Raw genomic sequence first — 14885 nt, 5'->3', positions numbered from 1 at the left:
GGCAGGCTGCTGGGGACTTGGACAAGTTGGACTCATACATGGGTGCTAAGATTATTAAGATATAACCTGCAGGTATGTAAGACAACGGACACAGACAAACAATCAATTATCGGACATGCTGATGTCAAATAGTTGTATCTTGTGTGTCTTCTCTTCTCCTGGCTTTGACCTGTTCTGTTCTTTGTCTATATAGAAGTGTCTATTTGTACGTCTCTAAATGTTTTGATGAATTGAACATGGTGGACCGTGGACCCTGTTGTAAACAAGTGTAATGCTTAATTGGGTCGTCCACTCACAGTTAACAGCCTTTGTATTGAGTTTGTGCTTGAAATGTACTGTAATTCTGCAAACTTAATAAAATTTTCAATCAATCAATCAATGTGACTGTCAGTAACCATTTTTCCCCCTTCTTAATGTAGTGATGTTGAGGGAATTGAATAGCTGTCATCTAATTGAACCATTAACATCTGACTCGATCATCTTGAAATAATAAAAACTGCATTGTGAATAATTACAATGCAGTTTGCAAATATTATTAAAAAGTAACAGCAAATTTACAAAATATAGCCTACTGTAAGTCCTGTTTTCAATTTTTAATTTATGTTTACCTATTATTTTTTTCCTCTTGTATTTGTATGTTTTTTCTTTAATTCCTTTTAGTGAATATCTTTGTCTATAGGCTATGTCTGAGTATGATTCTTAACTCTGGCACCTCTGATAGCCTTGTCTGACACGCAACGCACGCTCTCTCTCGCTCTCGCTCTCTCTCTCTCTCTCTCTCTCTCTCTCTCTCTCTCTCTCTCTCTCTCTCTCTCTCTCTCTCTCTCTCTCTCTCTCTCATATCTCTTCCTGAGATAACGAGCTAGAAGTTCACCATAATTGAGCAGTCTACAACAGTGATGGGAAAGGGCTCTGTCAAAACTAATGTCATCATTGACGAGAAAAGACATACACACATACATGACTAATATGTCCGTCTTTTATACCGTGTATTGAGGAATAGACACAAGGGCACGTGTTTGTTGTTTTGTTTGTCATAAAGGTCGGTGTGATGAATAGTTCTTTATCTGAGGATATTTCAGTGAGATTTTGTTTGTCTTCTGTATGGAAGTGCACAGGCCACACTTGATGAGTCGATAATAGTTTATTATCTCTTCAGTTGGCTGATTTTAATGGCTTTGGTAGATTTCTATATACATTGGCATATTGGCTTAAATACTGTACATTATGATAAAGGCATTGTCGTCTGCAGTTCTTCGCATCTTGGCATAATAAGTGATTTTCTTGTGTGTGTGTGCAAAGAATACGGTTTGATTTAAAAAACAACTGAATTCGAGTGAACCGCAAAGGTTTCCTCGATGACAGTGTAATCCAGGCTCAGTTGGCTGAGATGTTTACTTTGTAAAACACGCCTGCATAATTAAAACCATTATTCTTCATTAATGTTGCACAGTTGAATTGAGCTCAGGGGGAGACCAAAATGAATGTAGGGTGCATCATGCATGCATAGTTTGCATACCACATGGGCACAGAATGTCCTTATCAGTGTATGCTCGATTCGACTCCTAGTCCCAGCCAGTGTGACAGTTGCCTCTGTGTCTTTTCCCCTGTTCTCTGTCTGCATCTCCTGTCTCTCTGCACTGTGTATCTATCAGAATAAAGATATAATACATCTTTCGTTAAGACTAAATGCCATGATAACTTAAAAAAAAGTTCAACTGTCCTAACCTTGGCAAACTTGCGAGACACAACAGTTCAGTCAGATAACTCACGAATAGATTTAACTAGGGATGTCCCGATACACTTTTGTCGTTCCCGATCCGATCCCGATACCACAATTTCTGTGTTAGCTGATACCGATACCGAATACCGATACCAGAGAATAATATTTATAATAATAAAAAAAGAAAATTACTTATTTTATCTTGTGTTGTTAATAGCAGACTCCTCACTCAAATGTGCACTTGCAGTTTGGCATCTCGAAAGCAAACTCCACATGCCCCAACATTTTATTTACCTGCCATAGTGTCAACCCCTTACCTCTGTGTCGTGACTGGCATATTCGCTGATACCGATATGACCCGATATGAACAAAAAGGGCCGAACCGATACTTTTCCAATACCGATACAGTATCGGGACATAGAATGAGAATACAAGTGTGCATATAATATTTTATCTTAGCGTTCGGCTCTGCTACATTTTTCTCCCTGTTCGGCACAATTAAACAGCAGGGAGATAGATATACAACTAGAAAAAGTGCCCCTCGGGGCACAGGTCTCCACCAGGGCAGGTCAGGTTGTGGCCTATGGTGGCGCTATAATAGGCCAATGTGAAAAGGGTGCCATTTCTTCATACGCCTTTGATGGCAATTGGATGATTTGAGGCATTTTGTTCCAAAAATGTGTTTTGCAAAAATCAACCTGTTGGTGGCGCTACAACAGGCCAATGTGAAAAGGGTGGGATATATTCCTCAGCCTAGTAAGAAAATGTGTGAAAGATTTCACGTAAATTGCATGCTGCGTTCATGATTTGAGGCTTTTGTTCAAAACGGGGCAATCTTGCAAACTGGGAAAGCCAATTATAGCCAATTAGGATGGAATATGAAATCTCGGACAGATCCGACTTGAGCACATGACCATAGATATACTGTGTAACGATTTGTGAGATTTTTGGACAGAATCTGGAGGAGTAATATAAAAAAATGTGTTTTACAAAAGTCGGCCTCCTGGTGGCGCTATAAAAGGCAGATGCGGAAAATGCAGGTCAAAGGTTTGTCCTTGGCCTCTAGGGAGTGTGCATGCAACGTTTCACGCGGATCGGTGCAGTTTTAGGTAAAAAATGTGAAAAGCTGCCTCATGGTGGCGCTATAACAGGCCGTTCTGGAAAATGTGGGGCAGAGGTTCATCGTTGGCATCCAGGGAGTGTGTGTGCAAAGTTTGGCATCGACCGGGTTAACGGTGCCGGAGATTAGCTGGTAACGGACGGACGGAAGGAAGGACGGACACACACACGGACGGACGGAGTGCAAAACATACTCTCTCCCCATGCCTTCGGCCTGGTGGAGACAATAACAACCCCCCATGGGGAACAAAAATAACAGAGCCCACCAGTGGTGCTGGGGTGGCGGTGGAAGCAAACATCACGTAACAGCAACCAGGAACCATAATATGCAGAAAGAAGGCAGGAAGAAGCTTGTAGTCTAGGTGAGCTTAAATACCCCGCCCAATTGGTCAGCTGACTGCCACATCAGCGAATGAGTGGGTCTTGCAAACACTGAATACACCCACATAGTAATGCAGCATATTAACCCCTCGAGTATATGTATGCGCCCTTGAGCACAGCATGAAGCCGTTCAAGTATATCTGACTGATCTAACTCCGCAAGCAATCATTAGTATGAGGCCACCATAAGTTGTTTGTCCATTATTCTAGGAAATCTTTGTATTACACAATCATTTGTAATACAGTACATCCTCATGTTGTGAAAGTGTGTGTGTGTGTGTGTGTGTGTGTGTGTGTGTGTGTGTGTGTGTGTGTGTGTGTGTGTGTGTGTGTGTGTGTGTGTGTGTGTGTGTGTGTGTGTGTGTGTGTGTGTGTGTGTGTGTGTGTGTGTGTGATATTGTGTTCATCAATGAAATTAGAAAAACTGTCACTATATTTGAAATTGGCTGTTCATTTGATTTGTATATGGACACTTGTTTTACATCCAAACTTATGAAATATCAGCTTCTGGTGGAACGTATTATGGCCTTGGGATATAACTGTCAACTTATTGTCCTTGTATTTGGAAGTCTGGGCCATGTCCATAAACTTGTGCTCAGGGGTCTGCAATTGGGTGGATTGCAAAAGACAAATGCAAAAAAACTGGCTAAATACTGTTCTGTCTCAGCTATTATGGGCAGTCTGTCTATCTGGAGAAGGCGTTGTTTCATTTATCCCTAGGTGGCTTAAAAAAAAGAAAAGAAAACATCCTGTCTAGTAGTGTCAAGTAATAGTATGTCATCATTGTGCTATCTTTTTTTCCTCTGTGTGTTAAGCATGTGCAGCAGCTATATCTGGTTGGACCATATAATGTAACCTAATTCTGATCAGTGTTTGGGTCTATTGTATTGCGCCTCTTGTGCAGATCCAAATAAAATAATTAAAATGTGTGTGTGTGTGTGTGTGTGTGTGTGTGTGTGTGTGTGTGTGTGTGTGTGTGTGTGTGTGTGTGTGTGTGTGTGTGTGTGTGTGTGTGTGTGTGTGTGTGTGTGTGTGTGTGTGTGTGTGTGTGTGTGTGTGTGTGTGTGTGTGTGTGTATTCCTAAACGTAACCTCGGTAAACTATGCCTACACCTAACCTTATGTTAATCCTAACCGTAACCTCAGTAAAACTATGCCTAACCAAAAACGTATTTCTAATCTTATCCTCAGTAAAAAACAAATACCTTAGGAGAGCTTCTGTCAGTACCCCACCCTGGCAGACAGCGGTGTTACAGAGGTTAGGAGAGGTTCTGTCAGTACCCCACCCTGGCAGACAGCGGTGTTACAGAGGTTAGGAGAGGTTCTGTCAGTACCCCACCCTGGCAGACAGCGGTGTTACAGAGGTTAGGAGAGGTTCTGTCAGTACCCCACCCTGGCAGACAGCGGTGTTACAGAGGTTAGGAGAGGTTCTGTCAGTACCCCACCCTGGCAGACAGCGGTGTTACAGAGGTTAGGAGAGGTTCTGTCAGTACCCCTCCCTGGCAGACAGCGGTGTTACAGAGGTTAGGAGAGGTTCTGTCAGTACCCCACCCTGGCAGACAGCGGTGTTACAGAGGTTAGGAGAGGTTCTGTCAGTACCCCTCCCTGGCAGACAGCGGTGTTACAGAGGTTAGGAGAGGTTCTGTCAGTACCCCACCCTGGCAGACAGTGTGCTCACTGCATTTCTTCCTGTTTTCCGCTCTGTAAGTGTGTTATTGATCATATCTTCCACCTTTACTACACCCACTGTGCACTCATACCCTCACTTTTGTATGTGAAACACACAAACACACCTGTTGCCACACTGACATCAGCCTTAGCCAATGTAAAACATTCCATAGTATCACACATTTTGGTAACATAACATTCTAACATAATACATTCACATGCATGTTGTGGTGAATTAAACATGCATATCATTATACAACACAGCACTTAGTCATTGTTTCAGCAAACATTGATGTTTTGTCAGTGACAGCATAATCATTTGCTTTTGCAATGTGTGATATTTGCATTGATGGCATATGATTATCTGTTATTTTGTGGACACATTTCTCTTGAACAAGGATGACCTGCGTGCGCTCTGAACAAAAACGTGTACTTGAAAAGCCTAAAAAGAGAATATTAATGGTTTAACCTGACATCATTTAAAGCATGTATTTCTAGGTTTACTTAACTTTATTTGCTACTTTCTATTGAAAAACAAAGAGCAACCCTAATACTACCCATCTTCTGTATATTTGTAGCACAATAGTAATAAAAAAAAGGTTTGGTAGTCCCAAACCGCCCTGGACTGAATCGCTGAAGGAGTTATTTTGTATTCCAGGAACCTTATTGTCACTCCAGATGATATACTGGACTTTTCATTTGACTGGAAAACTGACTTGAATCATTCAAATAAGTTCCCCATTGAAAAGCCTTGATGACCACTTCTGCCACCTCCTTCCTATGCTGGAGAGTATTGGACATTGAGGAGACACTGAACATGAGTGAATACATGTCATGAAGCCAGTTTGATAAGTGGAAATCATATCAGCTACTTCAGCTGACTTTTAGATACTATTACTCTGACTTTCCCAAAATTCAGAATTGAACAATTAGATTAACATTACCGTCAATGACAACAAAATGCGAGTTGTGAGTTGAGTCAAAACATTTAAATATGTTGCTGACAAACATGCTTCACAGCCTACGAACTTTGGGCAGCGAGTTCCTACATCTGGTGAGCTCTGTGGCAGAAGCTCTAACAAGTCACTTGTGTCTTATGGCATCAATTCTGCCCACCTTGGGGCGGACCCAATAGTCAAGTGTTTAGGGCACAATCCCATGATCAACAAGTCTCTGGTTCGATTCCGCACCAGATAAAATAATTTGCCACTTTGGCTGCACTGATTGATTGTCCTGCCATGCAATCCCACAGGAAGGTCAACTGTCAAGTAATGAAAAAGGTGCAAGTGATAAAAGGCACGCACATCCTGTTGTGTCAAAAATTCAACATGGAATAACTAACAACTGCACAGGTGTGTGGATTTATTGTTATTTCAACTGTCCTATAACCCCATGGGATTATATATAGCACGCTCACCAATCTGAGAAGTATTAGTAAGTAGAATATTGTAAAATACTGCTAGAAGTCAGGCCAAATTCTCAATTGTTGTCAATTGGTGTCACAAACTTTATAACAAGAAAAGAAACCGTAGCCTACCGGTTAGGTCATAAAGCTGTTGATGGTTATTTTTGAACAAAGGGGAAGTGCTTAGTTATCATGGGGCTTTATTGTTGAATTGATATTCTTTTTCCAAAACCTAAATGGACCATTTCTCACACACACTCACGCACACCACAGCACACATTTGCACGTTCATGCATAGACAAGTCTGTAAACACATATTGCACTGTATGCACACACGCTAATCATTATCCGTGGTCTGTGGGAGTCTATCTTAGCGGCTGATCACACCACAACAATAGGGAGGCACCTGCATCCTTCAGCTGAGCTAGGAAGCCATCTTCCTGTTGAGGAAGCTGTTGGTAATGGGAGCAGACATGGGAAGAAGGATAGAGGAAAGCAAAGACAGAGGTATACCCAGTGGTGTAAAGTAACTAAGTACTCGACCCACAGGTTGAGAAACACTGCTGTAGATCAAGCAGGACACATGAAAAGGAGGGAAACACTATGCGCTGCATGCTTTGGTTGTTCACATGATTTGGACTATAGTCACAACAACAACTCCATAGAATATATATATATATCTGGGGAGTGGGGGCTAATTTATATGGCTTTTAGTCCGTTGAACTGTAGACATGCAACAGTATTATTTCACAGTGAGGAATAAACTTATTTTAACAGGTTTTTTGTGGCTTTGAAGCAGCATTTATTTTCTTCTTTTCCCTCCCAAATAAGTCATGTGGACAAGGTGAGATAAAGGAATAGCTTTACTGTTCTTTACATATATGTTCCGGTTAGCCTGAGCTTCAGTACAGTATAGGATGAATATATGACCTTGCTCTTTTGGTCCATCTTACAATAAATGCACCACATCTCTGTGTGTACATGTGTGTGTACGTGTGTGTGTGTGTGTACGTACGTCTGTAATCCACGTAACTCAAGAACTTCGCCCCACCGACTTCAAATGTCACACTCGCGTTCCATACCACCACATGGAGTGCAGTACACGGCCTTGAGTCGGTCGGATACATGGTTGTCCAGAACCACCATAAAAGGCTCTGGTCAGGCTCTGCCAGTGGACCGAATGAGCCAAAGTCCTGACACCTGTGCAATTTCCAGCCTCTGCCTGAGCCAATTGATTGCCATGGCAACCCCACACCTGCCATTTGATTACTTAACCAGTCCACTTTTCACAGTCAGTTTGCACTTTTCAGACACATGGCAGACAGACAGATACAGAGATCTCCCTATATGGCACAAAAGGGACACAGACAGACGGGTGCTATGACAACGGGTATTGCGTTCCCAATTAGGCCGGTGGCTGACGGGCACAGGTCTAGTATCATCAACTGTCTTAATTAGCTAATGAATCAAATAGGAAATTCCTATTTCTTCTTTTGACATAGTGGTGCTTCAGTAGATTCCAGACATCCAATATCCGATATCTATAATATTTGTTTGGTTGCACATTAGCATACACATCGTTGAGATCAGTCTCAATCTAGAAGACCAATATAAGCTGCAATCAATATTAGAATAAGAATCTGTTTTATTTGTTTTGTAGTATTCCATGACAACAGAGAGGGCAGAGGTAGAGTGAGAGAGTGCAACGGGAAAGACACATAAAACAGGTTAAATAGAACAAATAAACATTACATCAGTGGTTTTCAACCAGTGCTCCGGGGACCACCAGTGGTCCTTGAGGGGATTCCATGTGGTCCCCAGCTAAATGACGGAGAGTTGGTGGTGGGGTATGGTGGCACAGCCTGTTATTTCTCCTACAGTACCACATCAATACAGCATGGAATTGTGGACAAAATCTTATCCAACGGTGACAAGATGTTCTTTAGTTTTGGGTCTAAGAGGCTAAAATCTCATCAAATGGTGGTCCGTAGGTCAAATGCTGAATAGATAATGGGCCTTGATATGAAAAAGGTTGAAAACCACTGCATTACATAATACATGTATTATACACTGAGCACGTAGGACTTGCCGTAGCACCTAAAGGCCTTTCATACTAGACATACTAGTTTTAGGTGATAAGGTGACCACCGAGAACTACAACATGACGTCATGCCGCGGTGGTAAGCACTAAGCAACTCACCGCTCACACAAACACAACTCTGTTTTTACTAGCCACCGTTTCGGTGGTCACCTTATCACCTTCTTGCTCACTGTAAATCACTCTGGAGTGTAATGCTAAATGCTAAAGGCCTAAATTGTAATTGTAAATTGTATTCCTTTAGTGAGTGTTTTTATGGCTGTTGCTAACTTGCTACTATAGATCCTCAGTGAAAATGAATGGGTCAGATTTGACACAAATTTAACAATGAGGCTTTTCGCTGTTGCTACCAGTGAAAAAGTGGAAGTGACCTTGTTGACTCTTAGGGATGTACTGCCTACATCCTCTTATGAAAGTATACAGTGTCATTGATTTGCAACATAACACACGTCAAAAACAAATTCACCACATGAGACAACTTTTATTTCATCACTGTAATCTACTGAGGAAGACAATCCTTGGCTATAATAACACACCCAAAATTAGAGACACCACATTGAAAGTGGTTTATTTCATAATTCATATAGATGAGTATGTGGACATTGTGGATAAAAGAAATCACATTTAACTTTCGCTGAATCGACAATGTTATAACTAACGTTAGCTTGTTTTGCTGGTGTAGTGCCACCTCATATGAGGTCAACTGCTTTATTATCTTTCTGTGTCTTCATCCAACCCCGGCCTGGATACAGCAGTCATAACGTCTCTGACTTATTAGTTCCTTCCACTCTCTGGGGTCTCTGAGGCTAACTCTCACCTGGCTGCCATCCAGCACGGCACAGCTCTCACAATGACCGGAGTTATTAGTGTTGATATGAAACACACACACACACACACACACACACACACACACACACACACACACACACACACACACACACACACACACACACACACACGCCTCTCTCTACCCACGCTCAGCAGCACTCAGGACACCTCTTAGACACACAATACATCTTTGAGGAGATGGTGGGGAAGAGGGGGGGGGGGCCAAAAGGCCCACTAGGATGTGTTGTTTACATTGGAAGCTGTCGGTATTGTTGTCATTGAGTGGTTACTGTAGGAAAAGCACAGCAGCCATGGAGGATAATATTGAACTTGAACCTCATGACCTTTGGTTTTGGATGTGCTTCCTAGTCTCTTATTTCCATGTTCTTATTGTTGGATAAGGATCATTTTGGGTGTGTGTGTGTGTGTGTGTGTGTGTGTGTGTGTGTGTGTGTGTGTGTGTGTGTGTGTGTGTGTGTGTGTGTGTGTGTGTGTGTGTGTGTGTGTGTGTGTGTGTGTGTGTGTGTGTGTGTGTGTGTGTGTGTGTGTGTGTGTGTGTGTGTGTGTGTGTGTGTGTGTGTGTGTGTGTGTGTGTGTGCGTGTGTAATACCAAAACGCTCACCCCAAAACACATTCGGCCCGGGCGCAAATCCGGCGACCTCGGAGCGGTCTCTACCTGGTATTCCTAAACGTAACCTCAGTAAACTATGCCTACACCTAACCATGTTATTCCTAAACTTAACCTCAGTAAAACCATGCCTAACCCTGAACTTATTTCTAATCTTAACCTCAGTAAAACCAAATAATGTGTGCGTGCGTGCGCGCGTGCGTGCGTGCGTGCGGCGTGCGCGCGTGTGCATGTCTGCATGTGTTTTGCATAGGTCTAGTAGTGTGTATACCTTTTGCAAGAACGTGTGACTTGGCGTTGTGTCCCTTGTCTGAAGCGAGGGCCGAGGGGTAACCATTAATTTCCTCATCCGCCACCGGGCCTCCAGCACTGAGGGCCAGCACAGCAGTAGACTCACTCCCATCTGCAGACAATGACAGGTTTCCTGTCCCTTTTGTCAACTCTGAGAAAAGTCCCTCCATTAGCCTTAAAGTAGGGACACCTATGCTCTTAACATGAGCCTGCCTGCTAAGTTCTATGTTCTACGTTTATAAATGTAGCGGGCTGGCAGTTATCATTTAAGTTATCATTTAAAATGAATAATCAGTTAGATAAATATGATTCGAAGTGGAGCGTGTTCAGTTGCAGGCCCTTGATGTGATCCATGGTCAGGCAATGCCCTTTTGATTGTTTACTGTCTTAGTATACATATAATACCGTTGATGATGCTGCGTGTTTGGTCGTGTAAACTAATTTTAAATTTTAATTTATGTTATATTTTAAATTGTCTTTGTTTATCTTGTCTATCCTTGTTTTATATTATGTTTTTGTGCTCATACACAATGTCCATGCATACGTATTCTGTTGTTGTTGTTGCTGCTTGTGTTTGTTTTTTCTGTCTATTTGTAAAAAATCCCCAAAAAGTGCTGATCATAAAAGTAGCGGGCTATGTGTGGACGGGGCCTAATGTTGCATGTCATTAGCCCTGTAGCCTATGTAAAATCACAAAATGACCATGTTTTAGCCTTGCCGCTTAAAATATGGCTAATCACATCAGTGATTCATAATTGACACTACATCTAAAACCTTGGTTCTCAGTAGATAGGGGATTTTTCACTCCTCAGGGGAAAGGTTTTGTGGTGAACCCAATAATCGTACAAATCTTCCACCAAAGTAAAAAATAATCCTCGAGCATCTGATGTTAGGTTATCCTGGCTAGTCAAATCCACCACCCACACACCCATGATGCACATGATGTACAGACCAGATTGATCCACCACCACCCACACACATACAGTCAGTGTATGTACAGACCAGATTGATGGAAGTTTTGTTTCTTCTTGATGAGGAAGTTTTCTTTTTTTGTAACTGCAAAGTTTTCTACTTTTATTTCCCCATGTCAATCAATCAATCGCAAAACTCCCAAGTGAGGCAAGCGAGGATGTTTATTTTTAGGACTTAAAGTCAGAGCATCAGCTAATTTACATTGGAAATGTGTGGAAATCTCTCAAATACCCCCTCAATATATCAAAATATATGTTTAATATCTTTTGTTAACAAAAGTTCCCTCAAGACTCTAGCTGGAGCACATTCAATGCGATTTTAATTATGCTTTTATCATAATTATTTGAATAGACATCGGCAGATTAAAATGCTGTTTTATCAACATTCATGGATGGATTTTGTACCTTTCGGTAACTTGATAATCCACAGTCCAAGTGATTTGGTTTTTAGTTGAAATTTCCGATCTGACAACAAAACCTCTTTGTCTGAAAAGGTCAATCAGGATTTCCACAGGCTCACTTGCAGCATCTGTTTTTCATATTATGAAACAAAGTCCCTAAGATTGTTGTATCTTGCTTTGCAGCTACAAAGCTAAGCTGTCAGCAAGAGACCAGGTCACAATATTGAGAATATAAAATGTAAAATATTGACAAAAAGTTGACAAAGAATTATGAGCAACTGTCTTAAAGGTGTGTGTGTGTGTGTGTGTGTGTGTGTGTGTGTGTGTGTGTGTGTGTGTGTGTGTGTGTGCGTGCGTGCGTGCGTGCGTGCGTGCGTGCGTGCGTGCGTGCGTGCGTGCGTGCGTGCGTGCGTGCGTGCGTGCGTGCGCGCGCCTGCCTGCCTGCCTGCCTGCCTGCCTGCCTGCCTGCCTGCGTGCCTGCCTGCCTGCCTGCCTGCCTGCCTGCCTGCGTGCGTGCACTATTGTGGTGGGCAACTACAGTATGTAACGGGTCTCGAGTGGACATGTTTCACTTTGACTTAGACCAGACTTACGTATACTAACACACAGAATGAGGCCCTGTTTAGACAATCACCTCAATCTGGCATGATGTTTTCACTCCAAAGCAGGTGGTGGCTGGGGTGGAGGAGGTTTTGTCACCCATAGTTGGCAGCAGCGTTATATAGCATATCTCAGCATAGAGAGTGAATGTGAAGGCCTCTTAAATAAGCAGCCAATCAGTGCAGTGAGAGAGTAATGGAATGCCTTCAGGCACTTTAACCGCAAGCCATAATTAAAAAATAGTGAAAATTGCAACTAGTAGATTCTTTTTTAAACTTTTTTTAAACAACACTAATTTATGGGACAGCGACTGAAGATGGGTCAAAGTGATGAATTCAGTTGGCACGGTTAAGCATACAGACGCTAAGCTTTCATAATGCTGATGAAGTGTCTGGTTTTGGCACGTGTTGCGCTGACACAGCATTGTGTGACTGTGACTGTCCTGTCAACGTTTCTGTTTACACACACATTATGACAAATACCGGAAGATCTAGCAGTTGGGTCAGTGTGTCCTGGTTCCACGCAGTAGACTTCGACGAAGGTTCTGTTCAATATGGCGTTTTGGGACCAGACTAAAAAACATAAACAACTCCTTTGACGTGTTCTCTGATTTGACTGTCTCTGGTAGTGGCTGCCCATTCTGTGTACCTAAACTATCTGCTGATCGGTTTTCATGCAAAACAGCCAAGTACAGTATGTACAGTACTAAGATCAGTTAACACTGCTGGCTGTTCATAGAAAGAGGCAGATAAATGAGTGGAGAAGTTGCAGTTGTGTTGCATATTACTAGATATTATGCATGTACAGTACAGTACAGTACAATAACAGTACACATCTGCAATGTCAAGCTTTTATTATGGTATAATACATACATACACAGTACAGGCAAATTCTTTGAGCGGCATGTCCAAATCCGCCATTGCTTCATTGGGTGAAAACAACACAGCTTCACCCTTGGAATTGTATTAGGTTGTCATAGCGCAAGTATTGTAGTGCGGTTGATTGCAAGAACCATCGATGCAGTGAAAAATGAAAACTTTCCACGATTCTGCCAATAATCTTTAAGATTATTCTTTGAGCCACACATCAGTTTTTGCGGGGGGTCGAACAAAGAATCACGTGATGTTGATCCCCTTCCCCTATTCGCTCATTCTAAGACATGATGACATATGTGTAGTCAGAAGAGTAGTGTGTGTGTGTGTGTGTGTGCGTGTGCGTGTGCACGTGCGTGCGTGCGTGCGTGTGTGCGTGCGTGCGTGCGTCTCTGTGTCAGTGTCACACTCGTTACCAACAACACAGAAAACAACACAGACAGAGATCTCTGGATGAATCAACAACAGTTTATTTAAGGAAAGGTAACCTCTCAAGACGTCCCAGCCGCTGGTTGGACTGGGTAGTTTACCGCCCGACACTGCATTCACCAAGGAGAGTGAGTGTTGAGGAGAGACCCAGGCTATAAAAGCTGCAGCACTATCACTAATTATACCACAGATGTCATCACTTTGAACTGAGAATGTGATTATTAGGCACATTGTACCATCCTTGTACCATCCTTCAATCAGCTGGCCAAGGGGTAGGCACTACACATAGTGCAGATCAACTGCACTATGTGTGTGCCTGTGTGGGTGTATGGGAATGGGATGTTGGTGACATAGGCTCAAGAGGTAGAGCAGGTCGTCCAATGATCCATGTGTCGGCGGTTCGAATCCCGGCTCCTCCTGTCTACATGTCGAAGTGTCCTTGGGCAAGACACTGAACCCCAAATTGCTCCCGATGTGCTGGTTGGTACCTTGCATGGCTTCCGCCGCAATCGGTGTATGAATGTGTGTGCGGATGGGTGAATGTAATGCACAATCTATGTAAAGCGCTATATAAATGCACCATTTACCATAGTTGAGTTCAAGAGTCTTATGACTTCTGGGTAAAAGCTGTCACTGACCCTGTTGATTTGGGACAGGATGCTCTGGTAGACTACTGGTAGACTACTGTTAATAGAAAGATGTTTGAACAATCCATACATACAGTATGTGTTTATGCATGCATCCATCCATCTGCACCTGTTATATCCTGTTAGCTTCTGTTTAGCATGGAGCATCATGCATATAGCATTGTAATCAGTACTTTAGTACAGTATTTACTAAAGTACTGTACTTAAGTAGCATTTTGAGGTGCTTTTACTTTACTAGAGTATTTGCTATTTATTTTACTTTTACTTCTACTCTACTACATCTTGGATCAGGTTCTGGCATTCCATATGTTGATCTGACCTCATCAAACCCTGTACACCCAAGACACGCTCCATATACGACCTCGCCCCTTAGGTCTCGCCTCTTACTGGTAGTTACTAGTTACTTTGTAGGTTTTGATTATTATTACGAAACATACATTAACCACTTCAGCCCTATATACATTTTGGCCATTTGAAATAGCCGATCTACAAGCTCACAATTCGTTGCAATGCGACACATTGTGATCTTGTAGATCTGCTAGTTTCAAATTATTTTTATACATTTGAAAACTTGAAATGGGACATTCTGCCTAATGAGTAGGCCTTTTACTTTTGGTACTTCGAGAACATTTTGATGCCACCACTTTTGTACTTTTACTCAAGTACATTTTGAATTCTGGACTTTTAATTGAGTATTACTACATTGCAGTATATTGATACTTTTACTCAAGTAAAACATTTGAGTACCGTTTCCACCACTGGACAGCATTACAATCAGCTCATCTTATTAACATATCTTGTCCCTTTGCAGACCTCAGTGTTGAAG

The sequence above is a fragment of the Electrona antarctica genome (genome assembly GCF_951216825.1).
Source record: "Electrona antarctica genome assembly, chromosome: 4".
Lineage (NCBI taxonomy): Eukaryota > Metazoa > Chordata > Actinopteri > Myctophiformes > Myctophidae > Electrona > Electrona antarctica.
This window is presented reverse-complemented; position numbering follows the sequence as displayed.